Here is a 23,944-nt window from a genome sequence, read left to right on the forward strand (position 1 = left end):
ACGATTGAGAGATGCAATACTTGCATTTGAGCTAACGTTGCAAATTTCGTACAGCTTTTTAAAATGTAATCAATTGCAAGGGTAGACGTTACGAAATTATTGTCCTCCATGTAATAAAATAAAAGCTGTTCTTATTTTGTGTTTCTCTCCTTTGTCCTTTCTTCTACGTTTGCAGACATTATTTAGTAAAGAAAATGTAGGTAATTTATTGGTAACGATGCAGTTCGTAAGTTTGTACTCATTTACTTGTGGCTCTATACAGTTGCTATTTATTGTACCGTACTTTGCAGTAAACGAGCGGAGGGAGCGTGACGGTAAATAAAGTAATAAATCTTATCTCCATATACGGAAAAATAAATAAAATAAAATAAAATACTACCTCCCACCAAATGCAAGACTCGAACCCTGAGTCTCACGCGCTAAAGCTCCGCACGTGGGACCAGAGTTGCACCGACGGAAACACTTTTGTTGGCTTGATCAGGTTCGAAAGACAGATGGGCTCTACCGCTGCATGTGCAGCAAGCTACGTCATCTGGTGACGTCAAATGTTCAACATTTGTCATCCTCCTTTGGAGTACTTCCCGACATTTGCGACTCCATGTGTCTTATGTTACATTAATTGTCTCAGCGTCACTTCGGAGGTTTTTAAACTTTAAACCTCGCGCGGGCGCGTCGATTTGCACCACGAGAGGGCGCGTGGCGCACTTTGCGCACGTTTAAAGAATATCTGTCTTCATGTTACCAAGGTAAAAATAAATGAGCAGACTCATTGTTTAATTAAACAGCAATAAAATAGACTTACATTATATGAGCTAAATCACCGTTTAATTAAGAGATAATAAAATATACTTTCATTATATTACTCTGAGGCCTTGCACAAGTCTTACCGCACAGTAATGAGACACTCGAAGCATTAAACAGCACAGTTGCATCAGATCACGGGCACTCGCTTATTATATTGCTAATTATCTCGTACACAACTGCTTCATCGTGGAACTGTGCTACAATCTCGGAATCTCAGTCATTTTCTTGTAGGGATCGTACATTTTTTCTTACCTAACACGTTGTTTATTTTATATTACTGCTGCTCACTTGGACGTATGACAGCGCAACATAGCACTGGGTTAGCTGATGCACTTAGCAGGTACAGGTATGGACTCGCAGTTGTAAAGCAACAATGAAACGGTACAAGACAATGTTATTTGTGTTTGGCGCACTTTATATAGAGGTCCGCCCGCTGGAGGATGAAAGAGAATCAGCCCGTATATTTAGGTAACACTCAGTGTATTTTGTTGAAGATTACGTTTAAAGTAAAAGTCCAGTATGTATGGCATTTAGTTATGTTTTCATAGGGAGAAAAGTATTGTAATGGCATACCTATCAACACGCTATACTTACTCACGTGTTGCACATGATAGCACGTTGTCGCAAATATGAACTACGCACGGAACCTGCCATTATCTAAAATCTCTCTGATGGTCAGGTTCAAAACTACCTCCATCTAGAAAATGGCTTTTCTGCAACTTGCAAGCACGAGCGTCGAAAGTACCACGTAAGCGAAGTTTCCGGACGCAAATACGAAGTAACAGCATTGAGGAGGCAGGCACATCTGCATGTCCGACACGCTTCGCTGACTCCTTTTGTCCTGTATTCACTCGCCAGAACAATAACATACGCGAATTTCTAGTCGTTGTCTCCATCACGCAGGCTTTACATTTTTCACGGAAACTGAACGTAATAACCCACTAGACTCCTGATTTTGCGTACGGCCCGCGGAATATTTCACGCTTGATTACATGAATAGCAGCCGTCCTCCTACACACGAGTTTTCAGCTGCCGCCGTATTCTGTCGCACATGCGGTGGATCGCTTGTGTCACTGAAAGGAGCGTAATTAAAATCCGCTGTCAATGCACTTTCCCGCTGCCGGAAATACCGACGGCCAAGGACGTCCTGCCTGGCAGCCTTGTCTAATTTGGCTGATGGATCCCTGTGATGGATTTCTCCTGGCAGGATCACTTCGTATATGGCAGTTGAGGAACATAATTAAACGGCACCCAGAAAAAGCTATTTCCCCCCCTCCCGAGAAGCAGAGGGCAGTTCCAAACGTAGCGACGCCATCAGTCTCACGTTTCAATGTCATTTCCGTTGACACGACTGTAGACAAACATCGCAAACAAGGCGAACCTTGAGGAATACAATGAATTAAAAAATGTTAATTCTCTTAACGTTTGTAGCATTTGGAAACACACTGGCGCTTATTTCGATAAAGGTTGGTGCTGCACTCTTATAGTGAGGTGTGATCACGAATTCATAAAATCAAGTGTAATTCAATATGGCTGTTTTCTCTTAAGTTCTTTTGTCGTGTAAATAATAAGTTTCCATTGAAAGCGTTTGAGCCAGGATAGATTCAGTTTCCACTGCGCTATTAAGTGGTGTCACATGGTTTTTTTTTTTTTACTCCTCTACAACAGTAGTTTTAAAAGTAGGAAATGTGTATTTTAATTCGGTTGATTTATTAGCTACGCAAACTGTCCTGTTTGATTTTCTCTGCCAATAGTGAATCAGATTCTTCGTAGTTCATCAACCCGTCAGGGTAGCCGAGAGCGCTAATGTGCTGCTTGCTGGACTCGGGTAGGTGCCCCGGCCCCGAATCGAATCCGCGCGGCGGATTAACGACGAGGACCGATCTACCAGCCAGCCTGGATGTGGTTTTTAGGCGGTTTTCCACATTCCGTTATGTGAATACCAGGCTGGCCCCACGTTACACCTCAGTTACACGAACCACAGACATTTTAAAACGTTCGCACTATTTCATAGCTTACACTAGGCGCAGACAGCAGGGGTAGACTACTTACGTCCGGAGGCGGTTCAGGGTGGCGGCAGGAAGGGCATCCGGCCAACCTCTGCAACTAACACTGCAAAATCCGTAATAACCCTGCCTATCCCGCTTTGACGTGGGACAAAGGCCCAAAGAAACAAAGATACTTTGTAGTTCATCATATGACTCTGCATACTTTCACAGAATAAGGAACATAATGGTTCTGAGTTGTTCATAAATGTAACATTGAGGAATGGCGTCTGACTGCCTTAGCAAACACTGTTGACCAGTGGACTGGAATATTTGGGAATAGTTGAATATTTTATAAGAAGATTATCCAGTGCCGAAAACATGTTTAACTAATCGATTCCCTGTTCACTTTCAGATAAGTTTGTCTACTATCTTTAACAATTCATAAATTTTCCATAGACATCCCGCAGCAAAGATATCTATCGCCTGACACACCAGACATCACATGTGAACTGGTTGTAAGATTATAAAGTACACTTTGAAAAAATAAAAGAGAAGGCGAACCACAAAGGAAAAATATCATAAGTGGAAATCACGTGTGCCGCCGATGACAATCAAAGGTGTTCTGTTACGAAAAGAAATGGCAGCCCAGACCATCACTCCTGATTTTTGGGCCATATGTCGGGCTACACGCAGGTGGGTATCCCACTGCTGCCTGATCTTCTCCAGACACGTCTTCTGCCAGTAATCTCATTTACTGGAGTGGAATCGTCTTCAGTGACGAGTTCCGCTTCGTACTATGCCCCGATGACCAGTGAAGACGCCCCGGACGTGGCGGCATAGCAATCTACTATCGCGCGGCATATCGCCCGAGAGTCGGAAGTGATGGTCTGGGATGCATTTCATTTCATAGCAGGACCTATTTTGGTGTTGTCCACTGCACACTTACAGCACAGCGATAAGTCAACGATATTGTACGAGTACACCCCGTTTTGTTGTGCTTCATAGCAAATCACTCTGATCTTACATTTTAGCAAGGCGAGGGTTTCTAATAATGGTCTTCGTGCTTGCTAAACCCCAGCTTAGCCAGGAATTTAGTAAGATCTCTCACCAACTGAGAATGTCTGAGGCATAATGGCAGGGTCCTACAACAAGCTCGAGATTTTGACGATCCAACGCACCAACTGGAAAGAATTTGTCACGGTACCCCTCAGATGGACATCCAAAAACTCTATCAATAAATGCCAAGCCGAATAACTGCTTGCATACGGGCCCCAAGTGGGCCATCGCGTTATGGTCTTGCTCAATTTGTGAAGCTCTTTCTCTTCAATAAAAAATACATTTTTTCTGAAATTGTGCCGGCCGGGGTGGCCGAGCGGTTCTAGGCGCTACAGTCTGGAACCGCGCGACCGCTACGGTCGCAGGTTCGCATCCTGCCTCGGGCATGAATGTTTGTGATGTCCTTAGGTTAGTTAGGTTTAAGTAGTTCTAAGTTCTAGGGGACTGATGATCTCAGAAGTTAAGTCCCATCGTGCTCAGAGCCATTTGAACCATTTTTTTCCTGAAATTGTTATCAGTTTACCACCTGTATATGTACATAACACTATCCATTTTCATTCCATTTGCATTATTCTTACGTGATGGGTCTTTTTTTTTTTGAGTTTATTATCTCCACAGAAATGTACCATGGTTTTCACAATAAATAGATAACATTGCTCAGAACCTGTGGCTAAGACTGCACTCAGTGTTGCCGGCCGGAGTGGCCGAGCGGTTCTAGGCGCTACAGTCTGGAACCGCGCGACCGCTACGGTCGCAGGTTCGAATCCTGCCTCGGGCATGGATATGTGTGATGTCCTTAGGTTAGTTAGGTTTAAGTAGTTCTTAGTTGTAGGGGACTGATGACCTCAGAAGTTAAGTTCCATACTGCTCACAGCCAATTTAACCATTTTTGCAGTCAGTGTTGATCTACAACATTAATAACGTAAAATGAGAAACATTAGAAATCAGAAAATTAATGCAAACACAATTGATGCGGCATACTACAGACTTTTTCGTCCTTGGGAAAACGTCATTTTTAAAATCATTTTTGTTACTCCGTTCGAACACGTCTCGGGAATCCCAAAGGTACCGACAACCTCCGTGTCATTCTCAGTCGACTGGCGTCATCGAATGCAGATACGTAAGGGCGCTGTCTTTTTTTCGTCGTCAGGAGCTACTAATACTCGGTCGAGTAGTTCATTCATTGGCATCAAGAGGCTGAGTGCACGTCGGTAGGTCAACAGCGAATGGGGGCCTCGAGGTCTCCATGGGAGTACCAAACAGTGATGAACTTCGGTGATTTGACGGGAAGGGGTGTATCTACGACGGCACGACCATTGACGCGTACATTTACGAGGGGACGTGAAAAAGTAAGTGACTTTTATTGAATACTGCACTACACTTCAAAGTAACACAGATAGATGACACTATTTGTCAACGTAGTCACAAAGTCTCTGCCAAACGGTCGGAACGCTCTACCAATCATTTAGTTCCTCAAAGACAGAAATCCTGTCCTTAGTTACGGAGGGATTACCAATTTAGTATTGGAGGGCAGCGTGGAGGGTAAAAATCGTAGGGGGAGACCAAGAGATGAATACACTAAGCAGATTCAGAAGGATGTAGGTTGCAGTAGGTACTGGGAGATGAAGAAGCTTGCACAGGATAGAGTAGAATGGAGAGCTGCATCAAACCAGTCTCAGGACTGAAGACCACAACAACAACAGTTACGGAGCCTTTCGAGAACCGCTGTGTGAACATCCATCGTTGGAAAATCTCTTGCCACACAGATTTACTTCATTCTTGTCGAAAAGATGAAACTCAAACTGTGCAAGAGCCGGACTTTCCGATTAGCATCACCCTTTTCTAGGCCGCTCGGGGTATCCGCGTGGTCTAAGGGCGTCTTGTCACGGTCCGCGCGATTTCCATCGTCGGATGTTCGAGTCCTCCCTCGGGCATGGGTGTGTGTTGTCCTTAGTGTAAGTTAGTTTAAGTTAGACTAAGTAGTGTGCAAGCTCAGGGACTGATGAAGTTAGCAGTTTGGTCCCATAAGATCTTACCACAAATTTCCAATTTTTCACTCTTTTCTATGCGACGTTGATCAAGCTTTCAAAACCACTTCACTGCGGCAGAATCTGACATCGTATTTCGTCCATGTACCGTCAGAATTAGGCTACGAATCCGTGTGAAATTTAGAAATTTTGCCCACAAGAATCTTACTGCCCCGTGTACTTCACATTTGGAGTACTTTTCCAGTTGCCACGCCATTCCAATCACGCACTGCGATCCACCTGTTATTCGTATCGCAGCAGAACTGTCTCTGCAGGAGATTCGGAACGTGTACTCTCTTCTTACAATGCGCCATTCTTTTTTGCGCAATAGCCTTAGCATGGGTCAACATATTTAACTTACATTCTGAAGTCCCTACGCACTTCTAGGGAAATACAATTAATAAAACGAAAGCATACGAGCAAATGAAATTTTACAAAAAGTTCGTCAGTACCTATGAATTTGGGAGCTAGTTCTCGGCTGTCAGTTCGTGTGAGAAAGCAGATAAAACTGATCTTTTTATCAAATATATAAGTTATTTGTTAATCGAAATTATGTAATCTGTTCCTGTTGATGAGTGACCATAGCTGTCCAGGTGTATCAACTGTTTGTGTTGCTCTCGCGTTTCCGGCTGCGTGCAGTCGTTCACGTAACACAGTCTTTCGACAGCATACCTGCCATCATCTGCAACTGATACCAGTAGCATGAACGTTTCGCTACATTGAGCAGCCTTTATACTCTTATCGCTCCCGAACCCTTCCCTCACAACCGTATCGCAGTGGGAGGGGGAGAGGGGGCTCGTGATCGCATAATGCTGGGTGCGAATTCCTCTCCCTCAGTGCCTCTGCCGCCCACATCGATCGTGGAGGTTGCCCTTGGTCAGCATTAGATTAGATTAGATTAGATTAGATTAGACTTACTTTCATTCCAATTGATCCGTAGTGAGGAGGTCCTCCAGGATGTGGAACATGTCAGAAAAACAACAATACATGACAAATATTTACAACTAAAACAAATAAGCTAATGTACCATTCCACAGGTCCCAAGTGGAATGATCGTCATTTTTTAATGAACACTAAGAGTCATTTTACAAATACTAATGCACTGAATTTAAAATAAAAAAGTTTTTTATTTATTTATAAGGTAATAAACATGTAATGCAACTACTGTAATACTTATTTACAATGAACACATTACTGCACTGAAATGGTACAGAAGTTAGATTATACTTACACACACACACACACACACACACACACACACACACACACACACACACAAATTTTCAATGAACACATTACTGCACTGAAATTGTGCAGAAGTTATGTTGTACTTATATACAGATCAGTTGGTTTTACTAAGAAATTCATCAATGGAGTAGAAGGAGTTGGCCACCAATAAATCCTTTAGGCTTTTCTTAAACTGAATTTCATTGGTTGTTAAGCTTTTTATGGCTGCTGGCAAGTTATTGAAAATGTGTGTTCCTGAATAATGCACACCCTTTTGTACAAGACTAAGTGACTTTAAATCCTTGTGAAGATTATTCTTACTTCTAGTATTGATTCCATGAATTGAGCTGTTGGTTTGAAAAAGTGATATATTTTTAATGACAAATTTCATTAAGGAATAAATATATTGGGAAGCAGTAGTTAGTATCCCTAGTTCCCTAAACAGGCTTCTGCAGGATGTTCTTGAGTTCACACCACATATAACTCTTACTGCACGTTTTTGTGCCCGGAAAACTTAAGCTTGGCTTGATGAATTACCCCAAAAAATAATCCCATATGACATTATGGAATGAAAGTAAGCATAGTATGCCAGCTTTTTCATTTTTATATCCCCTATGTCTGACAAAATTCGCATTGCAAGCAGAGATTTGTTAAGATGCTTCAGCAGTTCTGTGGTGTGCTCCTCCCAGTTGAATTTATTATCAAGCTGTAATCCCAAGAATTTAACACTGTCCACTTCTTCTATCTTCTTGTCATCGTATGTTAGACATATACTCTTGGGACATCCCTTACAAGTTGTGAACTGCATGTAGTGTGTTTTTTCAAAATTTAGTAACAAAGAATTGGCTAGGAACCAGTGATTAATGTCCACAAATATTTTATTGGCTGATCTTCCTAAGACTACACTTGATTTGCTATTTATTGCAATGTTTGTATCATCGGTAAACAAAACAAACTTGGCATCTGGTAATGTTACTGATGAAAGGTCATTGATATACACAAGAAAAAGTAAGGGCCCCAAAATGGAACCTTGTGGGACCCCACATGTAATTAGTTCCCAGTTGGATGGCGCCTGACAGCTTGATACATGTCTCTTTCCTAATAACACTCTTTGTTTCCTGCCAGAGATATAAGATTTGAACCATTTTGCAGCATTTCCTGTTACACATTGCCATTTCAGTTGGGTAAGCGGTGGATCCTACGCCTTACTGAGAGCGAAGCCACCGTCTGTGTTGGCCAGACCGTGGGTAATTCGTATTTGAATAGCCTTCTTTGGAACACAGACACAAGACGACGAGATCTGTCTTATCACTTCCGTTTCTTCAAATTTCATCGAGTCCACTGTACCCATGTATGTTCTGCAACCGCAGATTTTGTTGGTTTCTGAAGTTAGATGTATCTTCTGTGGTCTTTGCACCTTTCTTCGACTGTCTGCGCAGTCTGCCTGACATATGCCCTACTGTATTTACATGGAATACGGTAGACACCTGGTTTACGGAACCCAGGTCGTCCTTCATCGAACCTAATAGTGCACGTGTTTTCGGAGATGTGCGGAAAACGCATTTAATGTTATGCCGAGCCAAGTTTCTTCCAATTTTATTCGATACTTTGGAGGCTTATGATAGATATGCTGTTGACTTATCCTTCTTGTCGTGTTCAATTTGCAAGACCTGAACCTCGTAACTGAAAGCGCGTTGGATTTGTCTGTCGTCGTATGCAGTCTTCTTGTATTCGTCCTTAAGGTGATGAAATGTCATGTATACGTAACCGACTGCACCCGGCTGAGCACACGAAAGCAATACAAACTCTTCCCGGTGATATTGTATCTACAGAACAATTTCTGCTCCCTACATACACCCGCCCGCATTCAGCTAGAATGACAAAAAAACACTATACAGAAGCTAGGTAGGGAAATAATTCCACACCCGCCTTATTCACCTGATCTTGCGTTCTCATATTTTCACTCTTATCGCTCTCTATCTTGCATTGTTCAAAGAACTTCCTTTCCGGATGAAAATGCGCTCCGAACACGGCTCAATGAGAACTTCGCCCCAAAACCACGTGATTTCTACAGTCGCGGTAGCGGGAAGGTACCCCAGCATAGGCAGACGATTGTACATAGAGAAGAAGAACATATTATTGATGACTCAAGTTTCGGTTATGTGCATCTGTAGAGTTTATTAAACTTATGGGAAAACGCTACGAGATTATGCGCGAACCGAATAACACATTTAATTTCTACAGGCTTAAAAACTTTATTTCGGTAAATAACACTAGAGAACAATAACTGAAGCGTAAATGAGTGTAATAAGTTGCTTTTTGTGATCTAAAGATACTTACATGTTTAGCTAAAAAAGATACTTGTTTCAACAAGCAAATTAGACATTAACAGTGGTTAATGAACAAAACATAACTCGCTTTCTGAATAAAATATTTGTACGAAGTTCCCGAACAAGACAGTGACGTGGTCCGTCCAGTTACAAGGGTCGGATGTAATTGTAACTATCTTGGTGACTCCCTTCCCGCCCTTTGATCGTCCTGTTTCTAGTTTCAAGAAGGAGGAGATACCGCTTTCTGCTAATGCTGTTCCCCTTTTATTTTCCGGTTCACCGTTTCAGGGAGGGTGTCTCCAGTCATCAGCTTTCACGCTGAATTCCTGTTGACCGCCAGCAAAACGCAAATTTTCTTGCTCACTGGAACTTTCCTTTGATTCCGCCTCCTTAGCTGGAAGCTTGACGGTTTTCCCAAAAGCCAAATCGTAAAACTTTAGTGTGTATAATGTGAAGGGAAAGTCTAAAATCTCTTCTGTGCTCGCCATGAATTCCATTTGCAAACAAATTCCACGCACCTGGCTTTCTCCAAGCTATGCAGCTTTAGGAGAGCGCACTTATAATAATTTACAGTTCTTAATAAGATGTTTTCAGTAATCGCATGTATGCTATTACACAGCTTCACGGTTTAAACAACCCATTTACGAGGGGCGTTCCATAATTAAAGCAACATATTTTATTTTCTTAAAGCAATTTGGTATTATTCAGGATTCCATAATACCTTATTATAGTTTGGCTACAAGAACCTATCTTTTAACATAACCTCCGTTCAATAGGACTACCTTACGTCACCTTATTGGGAGGGCCTTTAAGCCCTCTCGGTATCCCTCCTTTGTCCGACGTCGGAGACAACGTCTCGCTGCATCAGTAACCTCACATCACCCACGACCTGCTTCCCGCGGAGTGCAACCCTCATTGACCCAAACAGGCAGAAGTCGGAAGCTAAGACATCCGGGCTGTAGGGTGGACGATCAAGAACACTCCAATGAGCTCCCCTGAGATGTGCAAACTTGTCTGGAGCCTTGCATTGTCTTGGGGGATGAGAAGTTAGTTAGCATTTTTGTGGCGGAGAACACGCTGTAGTTGTTTCTTCAGTTTCCTGAGGGTAGCACAATACACTTCAGAGTTGATCGTTGCGTTGTAAGGGAGGACATCAAACAGAATAAACCCTTCAGAGTTTCAGAAGACCGTCGCCTTCACTTTACCGGCTAAGGTTGCAGCATTGAACTTCTTCGAAAGAGAGGTGACTTGTCGCCACTCCGTGGATTGGCGTTTTGTTTCCGTTTCGAAGAGATGAACCCATCGCCTGTGACAATGTTCGACAAAAAGTTGTCGCGATCAGCATCGTAACTCGAAAGCAATACCTCACAGAAGGTCGTCCGTCGCTCTTAAGGGTTGGTGCCGAGAACACATTCTAGCACACACCTTTGAGTACCATAACTGGTGGACTAGCGTGTCACCACTGTAAATACAGGCGTCTAGTTGAGAATCGAGGTTTCATTGTGTTTCGTCGATCGCCTGAAATGAGAGTGTCCGGACGTTCCAACATTGCAGGAGTCGGAGTGTGTGCGGCCGGCCGGCACGCGAGAGATCGTACAAGTCTGCGCGACCTTGTTGCACTGGTGACGGATACCTTACCCTACGACTCGTAGACATTTTGCAAGCACCTATGAATATCTGCGACGCTCTGGTTTCCACCAAAGGAAACTCAGTGACAGCGCTCTGCTGGGAACGAACCTACCTTACGGACACCATTTTGAACACTACGTATAGCGCCGCCAGCAATAGGAACTTCATGAAGGTGTAGTGGACGAATCAATAGTAGTCCACGATCTCCCACAACAAATTCCGTATTTTTTCAACCGAAAATGAGGGAAAAATGTGTTGCACTTCCTATTGAGTGCTGCTCGTACTTCAGCACTTTTGGAGTCGGATACAAACTCTGAAGCGACCAGTCTTGGTAATTACGTTAATGTTGCACACAAGTCGCGTAGATCGTGTTTGCCGCACCTCCACAGTGAGTGTCTATTATTGACTCCAAACATTGCTTCACAGAGAGAACCAGGATGACTGAGCGAGGGGTATTTCGTGTGCTACTTTTTAGCACTCGTGTTCACAACAGCTCCCATCTCAGCTAGACTCCAGCTAGTCCTCTTCTTCGGTGAATTAGCCAGCTCTTAGTGGTCACGCAAAAGCAACGCTGCGCGGAGGTCTTTTTCGCGCAGAAGCAACTCGAAGCGATAGCGAACGTAATCCCGAGCAACCGGCATTACAGCAATTAACACGAGTCCACACAATAGTCGCCTCGGCCGCAGGCGCTCGTTACCCGGGAAATCCTCCTTTTGTTTGCGATCCGCTGGCCAGAAGTGCAAAAAGGCGTGTGGCGCCGGCGGAGGCGACCCCCCGGTAACGAGCCGGACAGCGGCCGGAATTACCGGGGCGACACCGCGCGCCTGCCGGGCTATTCTGAGCCACGGCGCTGACAGCGGCGGCCGCCACGGCGTGTAACAGGCTCGCTTAATGAGAACAGCCCGTCCGGCGCACGGGCCGATGATGACACTGCGGGGCGCGCCCATCCGGGGGCAATCACTGCCTGCTGATGGCAGCCCGCTGTCTTCGGCGTGCCTTGACATGACGGCGACACTCTGCGGCCGGCTCGAAACGCGCGTGCACCTGACAGCCTGCCGGACACACATCACTCTCAGGGGACTGGCAAGAGGGTGCTCTGCGGTAAAAATACGAGCGATACCTGATATTTGGGCAGAAGTACACTCTTGGCCGTTAAAATTGTACAACCAGAAAGGATAGCAAATAAGGTATTTCTACCTATTCTGTGTATACGGAGTGAATCGACTATAGCGTGCACTGCAGATATTGCGGAAATGGGAAGTGCTATTGTTTTACGGTTTTAATAGAATGGATTGGGAGTCAGGGGCTCGTACTGGGTGAAAGTCTAGCGTAGGGCCAGCGGTGTACTTAGTGTTCTGTGCAGGAGTATTCTCAGCATTTGCCGTCAGATGTAATGGGAACAAAAGAAGGTGTGTCAGCTGTTTGTGCTACGCAGCCAGTGAGAGACGAGCAGGCAGGAAATATTGTAAGAGGTCCATGACTAAGGAATTTATTGCTAGCGCACTCGAGCACATGTAACTTCGATGGATTGCTCAGACCGGAGAGCAGTGCCGGCAGCAGCAGCAGTAGTAGTAGTAGTAGTAGTAGCTTGGAGTCCGGCGGTTGGGTCAGGTCGCTCTTAGAGAGCAGTTGCCTAGTTGTAGAGCTCACAGAGAGCACTTGTGCCCTGTATGGAATTACCAAGGCCGGTCGTGGAGAACGATGGCGGTGCCTAAGCGATGTAGTATCAGATAAAAGCAAAAATTATTATTATCTATTGCCGCGCGCATGTGTAATTTGCAACAACTCATTTTGCACTATTGTTATATCAAACTCACATTTACGTAATCTCGCAATAAAAATGCGACTAACCTCTCAATTAAATTGTGGCTCACGTATAACCTTTCAGTAATTAACTGACTCTGAATTTAAACTGGTAAATTTTGGACGTCAGTAGTGCTGCGTCATTGCCCTGAAAGATAATTCTGAATAAATTGAAAATTCTTACCTCAATGAAGTCACCGGATGACGTGTATATATCTGCTCCTGCAAGAAATTTTTTTGGCACAGCCCAGTGCAATGCTGGCCTCTAGATTTTGTTATGTATGAAAAACAACTGATTTTATTTACGATAATTGGCATGACTATGGATAGGAGAAATTAGTAAAAAACTTTAAATTCAGATGAATGACTGTCAAAAGTTATCTTTGTAAGAATGATTATTATTGAAAAATTACTGAAAATTATTTACATGTGACTTTGATATAACAATAGTACAAAATGAGTTGTTGCAAATTACATATGCCCACGGCAATAGATAATAATAATTTTTACTTTTACCTTATACTACATCGCTCATTCACCGCCATCGTTCTCCACAACCGGCCTTGGTAATTCCATACAGGACACAAGTGCTCTCCTTGAGCTATACAACTAGACAACTGCTCTATAAGAGCGACCTCACCCAACCGCCCGACCGCAAGCTACTACTACTACTGCTACTACTACTACTGCTGTTCAAATGCGTGTGAAATCTTATGGGACTTAACTGCTAAGCTCATCAGTCCCTAAGCTCACACTCTACTTAACCTAAATTATCCTAAGGACAAACACACACGCCCATGCCCGAGGGAGGACTCGAACCTCCGCCGGGACCAGCCGCACAGTCCATGACTGCAGCGCCTGAGACCGCTCGGCTAATTCCGCGCTGCTACTCCTACTGCTGCCAACACTGCTGTCTGGTCTGCTATTTTATTTTAGCATAAATATCGCAGGCAGCGCGTGAGCAATGCATCGAAGTTACATCTGCTCGAGTGCGCTAGCAATAAACTCCTTAGTCACGGACCTCTTACAATATCTTTTGAGCTAATACATTCGCAAAAAAGTGTAGAACATTGCTGTAAACGAGATTTGGTCCTTGTTTGATTCGCACCTATTTAAGCTGTGCTACTATCTGCAAACCGAGGACAGAATCGCAACCCGACATGTTCGAAAAAGCAGTGAAATATTTCTCTGTTTTGTGTTGCTACGCAGTTGGTCTGTCCTAGCACACCAAGTAAGTGGATCAATGTTTCTTAATTAAATCGTGGGAGAAGGTAGGTGGATCAATGTTTGTTAATAAATCGAACTTGCGACTCCATTATTATTAAACATTGATCCATCTATCCTCTCTCTATTTAATTAGATAACATTGACCTAATTACTTAGTGTGTTGGCGCAGATCGGTTGCATCGTTATTAACCACCACACCTGATACATTTTCGTGTCTCTGGAATTAATCCATAAGACAAACACCAACGGACGACGACACCGTGCAGGACTAAATCACTCAAATAAACCCACTTTCTAGTATTCGCTGCCATAATCCCAAAATATTTCTCTCGAAACTCACTAATACACCGAAAGAAAGCAAACAAGTCAATGATTTCGAATTCGGCGCTAGAAATATACTGCCTCTCATCTCGCCTCTCACTGGTTGCGTCAATGAATCATCCCACTGCCTACATGATCTGAAGGGTTGCTGACCAATGAGCAGTAGGTGAGCACCGCCGTGACGGCCGCTGGCTCTGAGCTATACGTTAGCCTTCGTATTGTTAGCCAATTCACAAAAAAATGGTTCACATGGCTCTGAGCACTATGGGTCTTAACTTCTGAGGTCATCAGTCCCCTAGAACTTAGAACTACTTAAACCTAACTAACCTAAGAACATCACACACATCCATGCCCGAGGCAGGATTCGAACCTGCGACCGTAGCGGTAGCGTGGTTCCTGACTGTAGCGCCTAGAACCGCTCGGCCACTTCGGCCGGCGCCAATTCACAGATTGTATTAATACTTAGTAAGTTATTTTTTGTGCAAAAATTAACTTTTTTAAATGGAAGAATGCCTATTGTCGCTAACAAATTAAAACTAGGGTAAATAAGAATGTCAGTGGTGTTCGTTGCAGGAGTCTAGTGCGAATTGTTAGGGAAGTATCGAATTGTGTAAAGTTTCTACATAGACGCTTGCTTGTGTATTTCAAACTACGCAGTTACTAGGCAAGATATTATGTTTGCTTGCAGTGTGCTTGTGTGTATCTTGTGTGCAATGCGACTTACTAGCCAGATAGTGTGTCGGAATCCAAGCAGTAGGTCCTGATTGGGCAGCCGGATTTACCAAAGCAGAAAAAATAGACATGTTTAAAGTGTATGGAGAGTGTAGGAAGAACGTTGTTTGTTTTCGTACGGTATATGCGGCAATATACCACAATGGACGTCAACGTTCTCGGAATAGTTTATCAACCGTTCCAACTAGTTATGTGAAAGTGCTAGTGTAACATCGAAACACCGCAACAGAAGGAAACAACTGACGGCAGAAGAGGGAAAATTATGTTCATGCTGGTACTACAGTTGGTCCTCACGTTAGTTCCCGCACAATCGCACTAGGAAGTGCCATGAGTCAGGCAAATATCAATAGGTATTGTCCCACTTAAAAAGGGTATGTTGACACAAAAAGTACACTTTCTAAGTATTGTTACCATCTGTTGATTGGCTAACATTACGAACCCCTGACTAACTATCAGTTCTGTGGAAACCGCACATCAGTAGCACTTTTCATTTCCACAATATTTCCAGTGCAACTTTTAGGTGACTCACCCTGTGTAGTACAATAGGAAAAATACATCACCAACGAAAAAATTTTCCTATCGGGGTATAAACTGTGCGAATATGTTTCCTTGATTTAAAAGGCTTTGCGTGAAAAGAAAAGTACTAGCTGTCTCATTCTACCTTCCTCAAAACCGTTAAAAGCTATTCCAACAATTTTCGCATGCGAACATATTCGTGCTTTTTATTTTATTTTTTTTTTAACATTCAGCTTACCTCAAACTGCCAACAATTTCACCCAGTTGTCGCTCATCCACACCCATTACGTCATCACTGTAAGTCGCTCATATCCACCCACTCTCAGTTGCCCTTTCTCACTCCTCACTCAGCCCAACTCATTGTCATCATATCTTTGTTCCTCTGTGTCATTGTCTCCTGAGTCACAGCCACACCCTCTTCATTCTGACCTACTATTAAAGTTTTGTCTCACTGTCATTGTCTCTCTCTTGCTCTCTTTTACTGCTGATATTTCGTTTCTTCCTTCCTTCCTTCCGACTACTGTTACCTCTTCTCACTGTCAATATCTCTACTTTGTTGTCACTGTCATATACTCTGTCTCTCATCATTATCATTGGCTCTCACTCACTCCCATTTTTCCTTTCTCTTTATTCCTCCTCCCTCCCTTTCTGGCAGCGTCTCCTTCACTCTTTCCCTAGCACTGTCCTGTTACTGTTAACTAAATTGCACTGCCACTGTGCTCTCTCTCTCTCTCTCTCTCTCTCTCTCTCTCACACACACACACACACTAAAACTTGCCTCCTTCGATCTTTCTATAGTACAACCACCGTCTACTATCTTTCAGTATTTTTTACTTTTCCGTCTCTCGCACTGCCACTATCTTCAGCTCTCTCAGCATAAAAGAGTGAATATGTTCCCATGACAACATTTTCGGGAAAATCTTCGAATTTACTGAGGAAAGTAGAATGAAGCTGCTGATACCCAACTTTTCAGTCAGTCTTTTAAGGAGACACGTAGGACAAAACGCATTCTTGTACTTATATATATATATATATATATATATATATATATATATATATATATATATATATATATATATTACAGCTAAAATAGTGAAAGTTGAGACTATTATGCACAGCGTAATTCTTTATATTCTTTGCTATTTTTGTTTGAAAATGCGCATCGACATATATTTTATAAGTATTTGAATTTTTAATTATCGTTGTTTCTACAATGTACCTTTTCTCGTAAACTAATCATGTAGTAAAACTGGACTTTCACAGTTTATATCTGCATAAGAGGCTAATGAAACGTGTGGAATAGATTTTTGTTTAGGTTCTTGTCTGAAATTAATTTTTCAGTTTTGTGTTACACGGGAGTGCTCTATTTTTCTCAAATTTTAAAGGAGAACTTTCCTCAGAGAGAAGATAACGGAAAACCGCTGCACTGGCTTATTCACTAAATAATTTTTTAAGATCTATGTCTGATTACAGGATGTTAACTTATATAGTTGTTGAGAAACAGTACATTATAGCTAAATAAAGTCAGTTTATTGCATTTCGCTTTTAAACTTTTTATTTCAACTTCAACCAATTCGTCGACCTATCTTGTCTACCTGATAGCATGCAAAGACAAGCTGCTTATTACTAATACGACAGCAGCTCAGTATGGGATTTCCCATGCGTTAGGATATTCATGAAACGTAAGTCGAATCCACAAAAGACTTTGACCAGGTAGGATCTACACACCAGCACAGATCGTCTTCAGACGACCTATCTTCCTCCCATGTCGGAACACAAAACAGGACTCTTACAAATACGGCAGCAGGAACTAGAATGGTGAATGCTACTTCAAGAAAATACCACCTTGTGGCCTCTAAATCCCGGAGGTTTTTCAATAACCGAACGAAAAACTGCCTCTCCGAAGATACGAATTCGCCTCAGTCACCAGGAAAGAGATGGCTCAAAGAACATGTATTGATCACTCGTAATCCATTATAGAACACACGCATAAAGTATTACAAAGATGAATGTCGGGGTCTAATAAAAACAAAATATAATGGGAAGAACTGAAATTGCTGGATGAACAGGCAGCTTTTACTCGTAGAATTTAATACTTCCCACACGAGACAAAACACATCATTTTCACAAGTAACCAACGCTAAACTTTGACGCCCCATGCCTCACAAAGTAGGGATTTGTATAAATGGGATCCATTCTGAATAATGGTCAATGCGCCGTTCCGCACAACTTCCCAAGCACTAATGGTAGTCTTTTTTGTATGCCTTGTACACTTTTTATTCTTGAAATCTCCCGAAAAGCCGAGTTCTGGTTACCACTCCGTGATTTCGAATTGTGCCGACAAAAGTTAAAAGGTTAGTAAGCGACATTTTCTGCGCATTTTAATGTAAGCGGGCCGTGATGTCAGATGGCTGCTTACAGAGTGTATTTTGTTAGATGTTTACCACCTCCACTGAAAATAACCGCACAATAGTGCAGACAGTGGCGGTACACATTGTGTGTCTTGTTTGAATACGAACCTGTTCCATTCACTCACGATACTTGATGTTGACATGGACAGTGCCATTAAACTTGCATCCAGTGCTGCTCCTTTCAGCCTCGGGTTTTACATTAAGAGTGACACACGGTTATGTGGAGAGAATTCTCATGAAGAGTTAGCGGTATGTACATCGCGTGTGGAATCTTGAATGCAATGGCAAAGCCGCACAGTGACGCTAGTCTAGGCTGTCTCCGTAGTGATGACAACCACGTGACAACAATGTTGCGTCTACTGTGTTGCTTTATTGCTCAGTGTTTTGTGCTATACATTTTGGTGATCGCATATTACAGTCTTTTTCACTGTTATGAAGGTACGTTCACAGGAACGAAATTAATCGTGGTAATAAAACGAATAAATCTTAATGGATTATTATTGCTCCGTAACTATCTGCCGGACACCACGAGTCCCGCACACCGAATATTTAGGTAATAATTCTGCACAACCTTCGAAATTTTGTATATGGTGTTCAGTTCCGACAGTATAAACATTATTGTCTTAAGAGATGAACACTTTCCGTCCCAGAAACGCACATTGGCCAATTAACGTTGAGCATATGTGCGTCTCCGTTGCTGCGTATTTTCCTGTAGTTTCCCTACTTTTACAGCGAATACCATACAGAATCAGACATATAACTCTGTTTACACAATGACTACAGTTCCTTTCGTAAACTGTTCGTGCAGTGACTGCATGAGATAGCCAGACATGCTCACGACTCGGCCTCATACCTTCACTTTAACCAATACCTTTCTTTTAAATTCCATGCTTCACTCAAGTTCAGCTGCATATCTTGCGGTGTTAGTACTCCGGAAGTATACTGCGGAGAAACGGCTTAGCCACAGTCTGGCGGATAGAGCATGTGTTCGCGAAAGGCAAAGGTTCCGGGTGTGAGTCGGTGTGCGGCACTCTGTTTTAATTTGTCAGCAAGTTACAGATCGGTGCACACAGCGCAGCAGAGTGAGAAAGCATTCTGGGCCGCGGTACCAACAAAACAGCCACTACAAATGACACATACAGTACGTAGTACTGGCTGACCATGAAATTTGTTTCTTAAAGGTAAAGGGTTTCTCCTGCGCACTTCTGGGTAAAAATTTCAGTGAACTGCTTAAAACGTTCACTCACACGCAGTCTTTGACACAAATTGAGTATATCTATGAGGTATGCAAAATGCAGCATTAAAATAAGGCCAGTATTGCTTTGTGATGTTTTGCAATTTAACCTACCACAATAAATTATTTAATTTCATAGTTATAATATAGTTACCTTTCGATGGGACAGTCGTGCAAAAGAAAAGCACTGGACTCAGAAAATCTGGCCAAGTAGAACGCCAGCCGTTCTAGAGAAACGTACTATACGATTTTTTGGTAAACCACGAAAAATACTCCTGGATCCCCTTGACATAAATATTGAAATTATAAAACAAAGCCCTGCAAAATAAAAAAAATATGGTAACACTTACAAGTGTCTGGCAAACTGGTTCCCTTGGTTATCAGAAACCAATTTGAAAGCATGTGTTTTAGTCGGCACTGACTTTCGGAAACTAACGAAAGACGAAACATTAGTAGATAAAAAATGGTTCTGAGCACTATGGGACTTAACATCTGAGGTCATCAGTCCCCTAGAACTTAGAAATACTTAAACCTAACTAATCTAAAAACATCACACACATCCATGCCCGAGGCAGGATTCGAACCTGCGACTGTAGCAGTCGCGCAGGTTCCGGAATGAAGCGCCTAGAACCGCTCGACCACCGCGGCCGGTGGTAGATAAAATGAAAGATATTGAATGATCAGCTTATTATTCATTAAAGAAGTTGTCAAAAAGAGACTCGGCAACTACAAAGCCCCAGATTTCAATAATATATAGTAATAATCATGCTGGATATGTCCTTAGTGTTGGGTGGCCTAACGAGCTTGAAGCTGCACTTCTTGAATTTAAAAGTCAGCAGTCTAGGTGCTGTGAATGAAGAACAATGAGAAAGGTTGGATCAAAAGATTAAAGAAGTGGAACGGAGGTATCGCGGGCGATGGGAAGTCAGATTGATGGCTGACTCTTGTTGGATACTGCACAGAAAGGTTACGCAGGTGGTGAACGAAAGTTCGAAACGGAATTTTATGGGGAAGAGAAGAGGCACTTTAGGATTTATGCCTTTGTATTAGTGTACGTGTCCGAAGCTCAGACGTGCCGGCATGGTAGCTTATCGTGTTCCTTCATGCAACCGGCCACTCTTTGTTACAAAAAGACTAAGTAAAGTTCTCATCGGTAGAATAAAAGTGGGTCACGCGACGTCCGAAATGAATTGCTAACGAAAAAATGAAGAAGAAACAGACAGACAAGAACGGCAAGCAAAAAACATGGCCAGCGTGTCTGGTTGCTGTTCGGATAACCGGGCTTCTGTTTTCGCTACTGACAGCAATGTTTCCTTGCTGGTACTTATAAAACCACACTGTCTTGCCATGTAATTGAAATATTATTGAATAACTGCCCTAATAAAAGAATAAACAGAATTCTGTCTGTGCACATAAAACGTAGAATTTATTTACAGAAATTGCCGGAAACCTGTGCTAGATTTGTTGTTAGCACTGTACGATGTGAAACTCAGCAACTGAAAATAATATTCATCTGAAGTTTGTTGCTGTACTACTATAAGCAGTAGTTGTTTTTGCTCTTTCTCCTGAAATAAAATGAGGTTTGATTTCGCTGAGTCTTCCAACAAAATTGTCAATGATGCAGTTCTATGGTGTTCTAAACATATTGTAATCAGATATAAGTGTAATTCCTGCAAAACGAAATACCAATTAAAACCATTATGGAATACATTCTCTTATTCCTAAATAAATACAGTTCACTTTTGCACATTTCTTCATACATCGCCAATATATTTCATTATTACAGTCTTGCCTAATCACATCCCATCATCAACACAGTTACAAAACGCCTTCTCGCGTCCACATCTTCACTAACAGCTCTCTCCGTAAGAGTAACTTAAACGTTAATAATAAAGTCTTACATCGACAGACCAAAGAGTATCATTCAAAATACACTCCTGGAAATTGAAATAAGAACACCGTGAATTCATTGTCCCAGGAAGGGGAAACTTTATTGACACATTCCTGGGGTCAGATACATCATATGATCACACTAACAGAACCACAGGCACATAGACACAGGCAACAGAGCATGCACAATGTCGGCACTAGTACAGTGTATATCCACCTTTCGCAGCAATGCAGGCTGCTATTCTCCCATGGAGACGATCGTAGAGATGCTGGATGTAGTCCTGTGGAACGGCTTGCCATGCCATTTCCACCTGGCGCCTCAGTTGGACCAGCGTTCGTGCTGGACGTGCAGGCCGCGTGAGACGACGCTTCATCCAGTCCCAAACATGCTCAATGGGGGACAGATCCGGAGATCTTGCTGGCCAGGGTAGTTGACTTACACCTTCTAGAGCACGTTGGGTGGCACGGGATACATGCGGACGTGCATTGTCCTGTTGGGACAGCAAGTTCCCTTGCCGGTCTAGGAATGGTAGAACGATGGGTTCGATGACGGTTTGGATGTACCGTGCACTATTCAGTGTCCCCTCGACGATCACCAGTGGTGTACGGCCAGTGTAGGAGATCGCTCCCCACACCATGATGCCGGGTGTTGGCCCTGTGTGCCTCGGTCGTATGCAGTCCTGATTGTGGCGCTCACCTGCACGGCGCCAAACACGCATACGACCATCATTGGCACCAAGGCAGAAGCGACTCTCATCGCTGAAGACGACACGTCTCCATTCGTCCCTCCATTCACGCCTGTCGCGACACCACTGGAGGCGGGCTGCACGATGTTGGGGCGTGAGCGGAAGACGGCGTAACGGTGTGCGGGACCGTAGCCCAGCTTCATGGAGACGGTTGCGAATGGTCCTCGCCGATACCCCAGGAGCAACAGTGTCCCTAATTTGCTGGGAAGTGGCGGTGCGGTCCCCTACGGCACTGCGTAGGATCCTACGGTCTTGGCGTGCATCCGTGCGTCGCTGCGGTCCGGTCCCAGGTCGACGGGCACGTGCACCTTCCGCCGACCACTGGCGACAACATCGATGTACTGTGGAGACCTCACGCCCCACGTGTTGAGCAATTCGGCGGTACGTCCACCCGGCCTCCCGCATGCCCACTATACGCCCTCGCTCAAAGTCCGTCAATTGCACATACGGTTCACGTCCACGCTGTCGCGGCATGCTACCAGTGTTAAAGACTGCGATGGAGCTCCGTATGCCACGGCAAACTGGCTGACACTGACGGCGGCGGTGCACAAATGCTGCGCAGCTAGCGCCATTCGACGGCCAACACCGCTGTTCCTGGTGTGTCCGCTGTGCCGTGCGTGTGATCATTGCTTGTACAGCCCTCTCGCAGTGTCCGGAGCAAGTATGGTGGGTCTGACACACCGGTGTCAATGTGTTCTTTTTCCATTTCCAGGAGTGTATATTAGTTCACAGATGATAAATATGCATAGAATACTTTACATCGAATAATAAATGAATTTCTGTTAAGTTTGAATAATCAGTTTTAAATACAATAAAATATAAGGGGTTTCTGACAACTTTCTATGTAGGTAGCAGAAGTAATGCACTAAATTACAAGCCCATGTTCTTAACGTCGATTTGCAGCAGGATTTTGGAACATATATTGTGTACGAACATCATGAATTATGTCGGAGAGAACGATGTATTGACACACAGCCAACACGGATTTAGAGAACACCGTTCTTGTGATACTCAACTAGCTCTTTACAGATACGAAGTGTAGAGTGCTATTGACAAGGGATTTCAAACTGATTCCGTATTCGAGATTTCCAGAAGGTTTTTGACGCTGTACCACACAAAATGCCTTGTATTCAAATTACATGATTATGGAATATGGTACCAGTTATGTGGATTCGCTATTTCTGCCAGAAAGGTCACAGTTCGCAGTAACTAACGGAAAGCCATCGAGTAAAACAGACATGATTTTTGGTGTTCCTCAAGATATTGTTATAGACAATCTGAGAAGCCGTCTTAGGTTGTTTGCAGATGATGCCGTAGTTTATTATCTAGGTAAATCATGAAAAGATCAAAACAAATTACAAAACGATCTAGAAAAGATATCTGTATGGTGCAAAAATTGGCAATTGACCCTAAATATCGACAAGTGTGCGATCATCCAAATGAGTGCTAAAAGGAATCCGTTAAACTTTGGCTACACACAGAAAATGTTGTGGGGAAGGCAAACCAACGACTGCATTTTATTGGCAGGACACCTAGAAAATGTCACAGATCTACTAAAGAGACTGCCTGCGCGACACTTGTCAGTTCTCTTTTAGAAATAGTGCTGCGCTGTGTGGGATCCTTACCAGATAGGATTAATGGAGCGCATCGAGAAAATTCAAAGAAGGGCAGCAAGTTTTGTATAATCGTGAAGTAGGGCAGAGAGTGTCACTGACATGATACAACATGACATAAGAAACAAGGGACCTAAAACATCGAAATAAATCAGTAAACTCGCACTGAGTTTTGCCAGTGTCATAAAATACACCGAGGCTACGAAAATGCTGGGACACGCAGTAATCTCCTTTTGTCCAGTGCAGTGCAGCAGTTCGACGTGACATGGGCGCCACTAGTCATTGGAAGTCCCCTGCAGAAATACTGCTACCTCTGTAGCCGTACATAATTGAGAAAGTGTTGAGGCTGCAGGATGTTGTGCACAAACTAACTTCTCGATTATGTCCCGT

At 43.2% G+C, this 23,944-nt stretch overlaps 1 protein-coding gene across 1 annotated transcript in view; it reads left to right on the forward strand.

Annotated features, from left to right (window-relative positions):
- LOC126259601 (lachesin-like) overlaps nt 1–23,944 on the forward strand; it is a 530,351-nt gene that overhangs the window by 200,575 nt on the left and 305,832 nt on the right. The window lies entirely within an intron of this gene.

This window comes from Schistocerca nitens, chromosome 5, assembly GCF_023898315.1.
Source record: "Schistocerca nitens isolate TAMUIC-IGC-003100 chromosome 5, iqSchNite1.1, whole genome shotgun sequence".
Lineage (NCBI taxonomy): Eukaryota > Metazoa > Arthropoda > Insecta > Orthoptera > Acrididae > Schistocerca > Schistocerca nitens.